Below are 11,580 nucleotides of genomic sequence, written 5' to 3' on the forward strand. Positions count from 1 at the left end.
CTTGGTGGAGAAGGAATGGTTTGTAATACTATGTGACCAAAAGCACCTACAAAAGAAGAAGTGCTAGTGTAACTTTGTCTTTTCCTGAAAGAGTCTCCCTACTTTACTGTTATAATTTTGCCTGTTTATCTTGTTTTGTTTCTCCTATTCCACTCAAAAAATCCAGCTCAGGTCCATGGAAGTATTTCAAACTGAGGAGCAGAGTATGCAATCTCTAATGTAGACTCATTCCACCACTGTTCCATAAACTATAAATATTGGTAATGCTGGTAATTTAATTGGTGTTTAAAAAAAACCACTCCATTTATTCTCATGGGTTTTGGTGTATCTTAAATTAAAGGCCTCAGGGGTTAATTTCTGCATGTGCCCTCTGCATTTGGACAGCATTTTGCCAAGGACAAACCTGAGGACAGAAGTGGGTGAAGTTAGACATAGTATTATTAAAGAGGAGGTACTTAGTGTTTCACAAATGAGATTTTCTTTGCATGAACTATATGTTATTTCACAGATTGGTAATTCGGATCTGGTTATAGCTTTGAAATTGCTTTCAAAGCAGACACTTGGTGTCTTCCCAAATACTTATAAAGAAAAAACAGCAAAAGAAAAAAATAATGAATTTTCTATTTAGCCATTAAGATTTGCACTGCCATTTATCCCAAAATACACACCTAGGATTTAATTTAATATAGTCATCAAATCAAAGGAATATATTTTTTTGTCCATCAGTTTACAATCAGGATGTGTAGTGCCCAATTAACATTTTTTTGCTTCTGTAAGATTTTACTTCAGCCAACAATATTTAAGCTATTTTAGCAACAGAGTTATTAAGAGATATTTTTTTATTGCCTGAAAAAACAAGATACTGAAACACAAAACTTGTGTATCTGTTATGACTTCAGTATTCTTATTTATGTCACAGCCTCTCTCTATGCTCACCTTAGCAAAACCTGGTGAAAAAAGATGTTAAAAGGCATGATAGGGAGAATAACCACAAAGAATCATTCCTCAGGTAGGTTCCTTATAATTCAGGATATTTATTTATCCATTTATGTATAACCTATAATACTTTTTGCCCTTTATCTTCTTTCCATTAGTAAGCAAAAGAATCAATTTCAAATACCAAACCAACATTCTTAGTGTAAAAAAATCTCAGCCTCAGAAATCTCAAAAATTAAGGTATCTTCCTTATTCCCCAAACTCATCTTAATATGCCAAACGAGTATATCACATACTTTAGTGCTATCTTACAGTTGAAGAAAAAACTTTCCCTTTTTGTCCAAGGCAAAATTTCAATATTCTGTTTAATTCAATTTATTGTTTTTAACATAAATCCTTTGCAAATATGCTCCTTGACTGGCCTTTGTAGCTAACTGATTTTCTGTACTTCTGTAGTTGAAACTTTTGGTTTTTTTGGTCTTCTGCCTTTCATAAGGGCTTACTATTGAGAGATATGTCTGATCTTTTCCTTCTCTGAACTCAGATATATATTTGACCTTAGTGACATCCCTTTACACCCTTGACCACTAACATCTCCTTACCACAATGGTTCTACTTCCCAGGAGTGAAGAAAAGCACTGCTAACCTGTTGGCCCCCACAGCACCCTTGGTCAAGGGTTATTCCTCTCAAAGAAATTTAAAGAAACACCAAGTAGAGCTGCATCTTGATTTTCTCAAGGAGTGGTGATAAAAAACTAAAGAGAAGTATATTCTCTATTTAAATAATCAAACAAACAGCCCAGTTTGCTAATCTGTCCAATATCACAGAATAATAGAATATGCAGAGTTGGAAAGGATCCACCAGGATCCTCAAGTCCAGCATCAGGTCTTGCACAGGACACCCCAAGATGTTAAAAGGTACAAAACACCAACCTGTCTTTAAGTGTCTTTACTCTCTAGCCATTTTCAGGAAATCAATGCATTATTTTCTCAAGAAATCCAAGTTAGTTTTCTCTTCATAAAATGCAGAGGAGAATAGGAGCTATGGACTTCATACTAGATCACTCCCTGAAGTGTAGTGGTTTAAAAGACTAATTGAACATATTTACCACAAACACCCTATCATTAAAAAAACCAAAGATGCTACCCTGTGTGTCTAGATATGAGGTTTCTCAAAATTCATGCTGATTCTTCAAAGTAGAGTTCAGGCTTTTCAATTTTTTTTCCCAAAATCCTAGAGCACTGACAAAATGAGATTAGGATTCAGCTTGTTTCTACTTTAATGGAAGATGCAAATAGATTTAATCAATATTTAAAAGCTAAATTAAAAATTAAGACTGTCACACATTTCTTCCAAGAGGCAATTTCATTTGTTTTAAGCATCAAACTTTCTGCTCCTGTATCCGTAGTCCACTAGCATTGTAGCAACTCCTTGGTGCAATAAATGTATTTTATAAATCTTTAGGAAAGGCAGAATTGATAAAAAACAGTGACATTTCTCAGGTTACATTCTGAGCTTTTCTTTTGACTTTCTCTCAGATAAGATCCCCCACACTAATTACCTCTTTCACTCTCTAACATGACTTTCTGTGCCATACCCTCAAACTCGTCTCCCCATCTCCTACAGATCCTGTTACACCTAAAATGTCTATATTCTTCTGATATCTTTGCTCCTCAAGATCTCTTAGTAGTGTACCTGGTAGGTAAACTCTGTTTGTTGAAGAGCATTTAAGTCACAGAGAATATGACTTAATGTGAATAATATCACATTTCTTTTCCCTATTACCAGTGTGATGACATCAGTCTTTTTATTGCTGGGATCCCCATTGTTTTCACTTGCAGAACCCTCATATCCAAACCTTCAAGCTTCTCCACTGTCTTCATCTCCAGCTGTGCCCTCTGCTGTCATCCCCACTGTGAATATTCAACTTAATTTCCTGTTTTCCATAATACAGTCTCACTCTCAACGCTTCCAGCTCAGCTGCACTTGAAACTTAGTTCTCTGTGGCTCCTCTCTCAGTGTATCGCCTCAAATCTCCCTTATCCATGCTGCTTCTTTCTTTCAAAGCTTTCTTTCAAAGCCACATCTCTACTTTCATCTCCTCCTACACTCCTTAGCTCTGGCAAATCCATTCTCTTCACCCCCTTTCATGTATATTTCTTACTTTTTGACACTGAATTTTTTGGAACAAACTCAATTATTTATCAAGTTCTGTCCCTCTCCTTCATCTATGGTATAAAAAAAATCACCATTACTAGACATACAAGCCCTTTGGGTTAGCATGAGTGCATAAAATCTTTGGCATCTCTTATCTTTCTCATAACATGCAGTTGATGTTTGTGGAGGTTGGAGGCCACTTGGGGCACAGTGATCATGAAATTACAGAGTTCTCAATGTTTGGTTCTGGCGGTGTTCACAGGAGTCCCAGGAAGAGGGAAGATGTAAAACCAATGAGAATGTTGACTCCATGTTTCAGAAGGCTTGATTTATTATTTTATGATATATATTATATTAAAACTATACTAAAAGAATAGAAGAAAGGATTTCATCAGAAGGCTTGCAAGCAAAAGGAAGAAGAATGGAATCAATAACAAAGTCTTGTGTCTGACTAGAGAGAGACACAGCTGGATTGTGACTGGCCATTAATTAAAAATAACTACATGAGACCAATCACAGACCTGTTGCATTTCACAGCAGCAGATAATTATTGTTTACATTTTGTTCTTGAGGTCTCTCAGCTTCTCAGGAGAAAAAATCCTGGCAAAAGGATTTTTCAGAAAATATCATGGCTACATTTGGTGAAATGAGGAGGAACATCAATAAGACTCTTACACTGGATTTCCAGAGGGCAGACTTTGGCCTATTCAGGAGACTTATTCAGAGAGTTCCTTGGGAAGCAGCCCTTGAAAACAAAGGAGTCCAGGAAAGGTGGGTGTGCTTCAAAACAGAGATCCTGAGGGCACAGGAAGAGACTGTCCCTGTGTGCCAAAGGACGAGTCAATGAGGCAAACATCCAGCCTGGATGGGCAACAAGGTTCTGAAGGAACTTAGGAATAAAAAGAGGATGCATCATCTTTGGAATGAGGGTCAGGTCTCTCAGGAAGTATTTAAGGGGGTTGCTAGGGCATGTAGGAAAAAAAATTAGAAAGGCCAAAGGTCAGTTTGAACTTAATTTGGCAACTTTTGTAAAGGATAATAAAAAATGTTTTTACAAATATATTAACGGCAAAAGGAAGGGTAAGATCAACCTTTGTTCTCTACTGGATGTGGGAGGGAACTCAGTACTGCAGATGAGGAGAAGGTGGAAGTGCTTAACGCCTTCTTTGCCTGGTCTTTAGTGGGAAGATGGCTTGTCCTCAGGACAGCTGTCCTCCTGGGCTGGCAGAGGGTGTCGGGGAGCAGAATGGTCCCTTTTATCCAGGAGGAGGCAGCCAGAGAACTGCTGAGCTGCTTGGATGTTCATAAATCTATGGGATCAGATGGATGATGAAGGAGCTGGCAGATGAGCTCGGGAAGCTGCTCTCCATCATTTCCCAGCAGTCCTGGCTCACTGTGAGGTTCCAGAGGACTGGAAGCTGGCCAGTGTGACCCCCATTCACAAAAAGAGTGGGAAGGAGGATCCTGGTAATTATAGGCCAGTTGGCCTGACCTCAGCACAGGGTAAGGAAATGGAACAGGTCACACTGAGTGTCATCACACAGCCCTTGCAGGCTGGCCAGGCTATCAGACCCAGCCTGCAGGGTTTAGGTTGTGTTTGACCAACCTGATCTCCCTCTGTGACCAGGTGACCTGCCAGGTGGATGCAGGAAAGCCTGTGGATGTCTGCTGGGATTTCAGCCAGGCCTTGGCCGCTGTCTCCCACAGCACACCCCTGGAAAAGCTGCAGCCCAGGGCTGGGGCAGGAGCACTCCTTGCTGGGCTCAGACCTGGCTGGATGCCGGGCCCAGAGGGTGGTGGTGAGCAGGGCTGCACCCAGCTGGGGCCAGGCACCAGGGGTGTCCTCAGGGCTCTGTGCTGGGGCCAGCTCTGCTCAATGTTTCTATTGATGACATGGAGGAGGGGATTGAGTCTTTCATTGGTAAATCTGCAGATGACACTGAGCTGGGAGCGTGTGTCCATCTGTTGGAAGGTAGGAGGGCTCTGCAGAGAGACCTGGAACAGTTGGGTGGATGGGCAGAGTGCAGTAAGATGAAGTTTAATAAGTCCAAGTGCCAAGTCCTGCATTTTGGCCACAATAACCCCTGCAACTCTACAGGCTGGGGATTGTGTGGCTGGACAGTGCCAGGAGGAAAGGGACCTGGGGGCACTGGCGACAGCCGCTGAGCAGGAGCCAGCAGGGCTCCCTGGGGCCAAGCAGGCCAAGGGCTCCTGGCCTGTGTCAGGAACAGCGTGGCCAGCAGGAGCAGGGAGCTCGTTCTGCCCCTGCACTGTCACTGCCGAGGGCACACCCTGAGTGCTGTGTCCAGCTCTGGCCCCTCAGGTTGGGAAGGACCTTGGGACACCTGAGCACATCCAGAGGAGGCAACGAGGCTGGAGAGGGGCTGGGAACACAAACCCTGTGAGGAACGACTGAGGGAGCTGGGGGTGCTCAGCCTGGAGGAAAGGAGACTCAGGGGTGACCTTATCCCTCCCTACAGCTCCTGAAAGGTGGCTGCAGTCAGGGGGGGTTGGTCTCTTTCTCCAGGCAGCACTGACAGAACTAGAGGACACAGTCTTAAGGTGCACCAAGGAAAATTTAGTTTGGACAATAGGAAAAAGCTTTTTACAGAAAGGGTGATAAAACACTGGAATGGCCTGCTCAGGGAGGTTGTGGTGTCACCATCCCTGGATGTGTTTAAAAAAGATTGGATGTGGCACTCAGTGCCATGGTTTAGTTGAGGTGCTAGGGCATGGGTTGGACTCGATGATCTTGAAGGTCTCTTCCAACCTAGTGATTCTATGCGAAAGAATCTGTAACTGATGTGATCTTAAAGAGGATAAATCACAAAATCTACTTCGATAAATCTTGGTCTTTAGAATAAAACCATATCTAAAAAATAATCAATCTTACCTGTAAGCCTAAGGGACATGTATGGAGTTTGTCATATTCCCTGCAATATTTAAAACTAGATGCATTAAAAATTTACTTTCATATACAATTCTTTAACAGAACTGAAAATTGTACCGGCTCATATTTGTAAAAATGAACTAATCTAACAAATCTAATTCTCCCCAGCAATTTACTCTTAGGGACCAAAAAATGCTTTAGGTTTACCAAACTCAGTGAATGCGTGATACTTGCTACATTTGTTTAGCTTTCTGCAAGCATCATGCTATGTGGTAATACCAAAAGTTGTCTTAAGGTCTTAGTTCAGATCTCAGGGTGTTGATTGCCATTCAAACTAAAAGAAATCTGTAAATATTTACATAATATCCCCCACCTTTGAAGCATTCTTAAATAATAAACAAGTAGCTCTTCATCAATATTTTAAAAACCTTTTTGCTCCCAAATTTGGTAATACTAAATTTTTAACTAAGGCTAGTGGAATATTAATTTAAGAATAACTAGGTGTCCAAACACCTAATAAGCTTCATCAGGGCACGCGAGAATTATGTGAGAAAAAGAGTTCATTTAAATGGGAATTCCTCTGATTTAAGTCAGTCTTATAAAGAATCAGGTAAAAACTTCAGTAGCACTTTTCAAGTAAAGATTTAATTGAGCTTTCTATATCTATTAGATACAACAAGGCATTACTGGTGTAGTACGAATATTTAACTTAAGTCACCCACTGGGATACCTTTTAATTTGATCATTAATCCTAATTGCACAAGCCACTAACTATAACAGTAAAATAAATAGAAGAGGAGAAAAGGACACATTCTGGGGTGTGTCAGGGATAGAGCTGCATTATAAAAGTAAAATTGGAGCATTAATAAATGTCTTTGAAGAGAGGAGGTGAAAATGTTTTCTAAGTATTGAGTGATGCTCCAAACACTGTGAATGAAAGCAAATAAAGGCCATTCCAAATGACAGATCATTTTTTTTCAGCTTCTAAAGAATTTTTTTCAGCTCTAATTGTGTATTATCAATGTTCCAGTGAAAGACACTGTAACATTTCCTCTTAGAATCTGAAGGCAATGAGTCTAGTTCTAATTACTTACCAGTTCTGCAGCAGAACAATTTCTCTCTTTGTCTCTTACCCAAATAACAATGGTGCAACTACTGAATCACACTTTACAGTATCTGAAAGAAATTAATGTTCAAAAAAAGTGATCTTAGAGTAAAACTAGGAGGAAGAGTTGAAAAATAGCCACATCTGTACCAAACTGATGATATTTTTGACAATGCACAGTAATACTTCCAGGATGGTCTTTTTCACTTGTATAGTACATTATCAGTGGAGAAGACACAGAATATTTATTTCTTCAAGCACCAGAGAAAACCTGTTACATTTTCTGTAGAATTGTTTAGTTGAGATCACTGAGAATAAATATACCCTGCACATTTTCCACTCAAAATTATAATTAATTTTCTCTAGTTATTAACCTGTACTTATGAAAAAATACTGAAGTTTATTATAAAGGTTTTATCTGTGATACAGTTGACTTTCTTCACAGCAGCTTGCATGTTGATGTGCTTTGGACCTGTGATGAAAACAGCCTTGGTTATAGAGGGGAATTTTAGCTGCTGCTGAGCAGTGCTACACAGAATGAAAGCCTTTTCTGTCTCTTATGCTGCCCAGACAGAGAATTTGGGAAGGGGTGCAGCTGGGACAGCTGACCCCAACAGACCAAAGGAATATCCCAGGCCATACAGCCTCATGATCAGCATACTGAGCTGGGGAAGGAGAAGACACACACGTGGAGCAATGACATTTGTCTTCCCAAGTCACTGTTATGCACAAAGGAGTCTTTGTGCATAACTCCTGGGGATGGCAGAGCATTTCCCTGCCCATGGGGAGAAGTGCATTAATTCCTATTTTCTTTTGTTTGCATTGGCAGTTTTTGCTTTACCTATACAATCTCTATCTCAACCCTTGGTGCTCCTCACTTTTACCCTTTTAATTCTGTCCCCCATCCCACCAGGGGGAAGTGAGCAAGTGGCTGTGTGAGGCTGAACTACCTACTGAGGCTAAACCTTAATAAATTGTAATTTGTAACAGCGAAACTTGGCTCTGCAATAATTTTTCCTTTAAAATGAGATTTTTTTTTGTTCTTCCAAACTTGAAATTTTGAATCTGATATTATCAAAATATTTTGTTTTAAAAATAAAATTTTCAATATCAGTCCCAACCTTTAGCACACTGACAAATAGCAGGCTAACACAGAAATCAAGCACAGAAGCTCAAAGAAATTATGTGATAGACTCAGAGAGAGGTTGGATGGTGGCTGGCCAGTGCTCTAAGAAAATTACAAAATGGAAGCTCATTGACCATTTTAAGCTTTTTTTTAAGTGTGACTATTTTGATGTCCATTCCAAGGTTTTTCTTTATTTCTATGTCTGAAAATTCAGTGTTTGAAGACAGCTCGTGTAGAATCATCTGCACTGTGTCTCAGTTTGACAAAAGCTGAATCTTCTTAAGTCACATTTAAACCCTTTCAACAAGAAAAGGGGCACAAGTACATGGAAGATGCTGTTTTCAGTGGAGCCTGTCTGGGAGCTTCACCTTCTTTGTGCCATCCTAGACCTTAACTCCTGGTTAGAATCCATATGCATGAGGCAAGCTTGAAACTTAAGACACAAGTCAATGGGTGAAGGTCATTACTCTATAAAATTATTTGGGAGGAAGGGAAGTGTAATTTTTTTTTTTATTTGGGTCATAAGTGAAATTAGAAACTGGTCATTGGAAATTAACTACTCCATCTTTTATGTGAATGAAGAGCCATTCTGGGACTGATGTGGATTTAAGAATGATGTCTATTATGAAAGAGGAAAATGAGAAAACCTTACAGGAACAGTGAAAGAAGAATCTCATATACCTTGGTATGCCAGTGTTCACACTGGATAAAGAAATAGGCAGTTTGCTCATGATTTCAGTGTAATTCACATTTAACTTAGTTTGCTCATGATTTCAGTGTAATTCACATTTAGCTTATCACCCACTCATCTTAAAAGCATTAAGAATTGAAAGTCTCCAGCAACAGGATGGAAAATTCCACTAACCCCAGAGACCAAGTTTTGCCACTCTGAGGAAGATAAGGAAATTCAGACAGCTCTAATTCTACTTCTGTAGTGACCCATATTCATACAAGTAGAGTATATTCACTATGATTTAGGTATCAGTCCTCACCTCTTAATCTGTGACTGCTCAGCATCACCTACTTCAAGGCAAAGATGGTAAATTAAGATCTTTCTGTCACTGATCATGATCCTCTTTACTTCCTGTATGTCCAGCATTTTGTAGATAAACTTTTATTGAAATTCACATTCCACTGCACCTATTAACTCTCCAGCTATTAAAGTAATAATAATAATTTCCTCTTTCCTCAAGAGACTTTTCATTTAGAAAAGTTTAGTTTTTTCACTAACATGTATAAAAGCATAACCTTACATAAGTGCTACAAGAGTAAGATAAGTTCAGGGTTCAAAAAGTAGGTTAATTAAAATACACTAATTTCTGCCTGCATTGCTCTTGTTTCATTCACTGAAGGCTAATTTACCCAACAGATGGCCAAATGTCTGCAGGTCAAAAACCTAAAGGCATTCTAGTAAAATTCAACATAAGGTTCTTATTTCTTGAAGCATAAAGCAACTTGATACAAACAAAAATACACAGCAAAAATCTCTTTGTTATTTCACAATTTCATATTCCACACCTAAAAGTACAACTCAATGCCTTAAGATTTGCTTTTTTAGAGGACCAAATTACTATTTTATTAAATACTTTTTATGAAACACTTCTGAGCGTTTGTCTCAACTCTTCCTTTCTTTCCTTCATTTGATTTCTAACACACTTATTTTAGAAAATTGAAGCTAATTCAGAATTTGAAGGAAAGTCTGGCTTTCCAGCTGAAAAAAATGAGTTGATACTTAGCAAATTCAGGTTGGTTCTATTACAGATATGAGAACTCTTATAAGGTTTCAGAAATGAAGTCTCAGGAACAAACAAAATTTTCTGGATACTTGTACTCACTTTTTATTTTATTTTTTCATGATTCAAATCTCAGGCAATGCATTTTCCAAGTCCACATCAAGAAAGAAGTCGTTCTTCTCATGCAGGCAATCAGCCTTTCAGTAAACAATCTGTTTTCTCATGGCAAACCTCTGTATAATCATCTATTTCTGTCAGCATTTTCCAAAATGAATATATTCAATATGAGAGTCTGGAAAATGTTGAAAAATTTACATATATCGTCCTGTAAACATTCGATTTAGTTTCTTATGCTTCCCTTTTTTCCCCCTGAATGTAGTGTGGAGAATTTTTTTGTCTGTATGATTTGTATAAAAGAATATTATAGATATGTTATATTTGGAGAACATTACCATTATATTTGGAGGATATTATATAAAAGAATATTTAGGGAATATTTTAGATTTTAAAAATATTTTTTATGCTCTTGGATTAAAGAAGCTAAAGAAAACATTTTTTTTTTAAATTAGTCACCCTAATGTCTCTTCTGGAGTGTGAAATATATTTTGTGGCTCTGTATTTCTCTACTTGAGTTGAATTCTTTCTTTTACCCCTCAGAAACCTGTGAATTTGTCAAGTGCAGCTTCCTGGAGTTGTAGCAAAGATCATAGGATTTGGAAATGAAAGAAAGATTCCTTCATCTCCACTTGAAAAAACAAATAGTCTCTCAGGGATAGTACCGGGACAAACTGGAAAAAATAACAAGAGCTAGCCTGAACATGGCTGGGGAACAGAGAAAAGAGGATCTTTTTTATGAGAAAAAGCTGGCTGTGTGGAGCTGAGGTACAGAAGCCAGGAAAGTCTTCCAGGGAGAGCCAGAGACCTCATTGTGGTGTGTCCCACACTGACAGCCTTTGTGAGATGTTGGCTAGAATGGATTCACAGACTGGACACGCCTGTGGACGCCGTCTTGGGTATTGTACGGCTCCATATGTGGGTGCTTGATGTCTGAAAGATTCCCAGTCTATCCCGGCATTAGCTGCCTGCCTGACAGTAAAATCCTGAAATGATTATATTGGTTAGCATTATGTGGTGTTTGAGGTGTTTAGTCTCTTGGGAAGGGAGGCAGGAGTTCAGGTATTTCTGATTTGTGTAGGATCTCCTGTTTTCCTGCAGACACAGGAATACTCCAGTGCTTGCTCTAGTACCACAGAGACCAAAGGGAATGCTGAATGACCAGTTATGGGCTTCCAGTATTGACTGTGCTTGTCAAAGCTACGTTTTAAAGTGGGGGATAAGAACGCTGATTTTATCTAAGCTATAGCAAAGTAATATGTCATCACTGAGGGCAAACTTTGGCCTCAGAAGTGCACTTTATACTCACACATTCACAGAAACACGGAATGATTAAAGCAGGAAGGGATTGCTGGCATGGTCATCTGGCCCAACCTCCCTGCTCAAGAAGGACCATCCCAGAGCACAGGGCACAGGATTGTGTCTACATGTTTCTTGAATATCTCCAGTGAGGGAGATTCTGCAAGATCCCTGGGCAACCTGCTCCATCTCCTGCAGAGCAAAGAAATTTCTCCTCAT

This window comes from Fringilla coelebs, assembly GCF_963513975.1.
Source record: "Fringilla coelebs genome assembly, chromosome: 2".
In the NCBI taxonomy this organism is placed as follows: domain Eukaryota; kingdom Metazoa; phylum Chordata; class Aves; order Passeriformes; family Fringillidae; genus Fringilla; species Fringilla coelebs.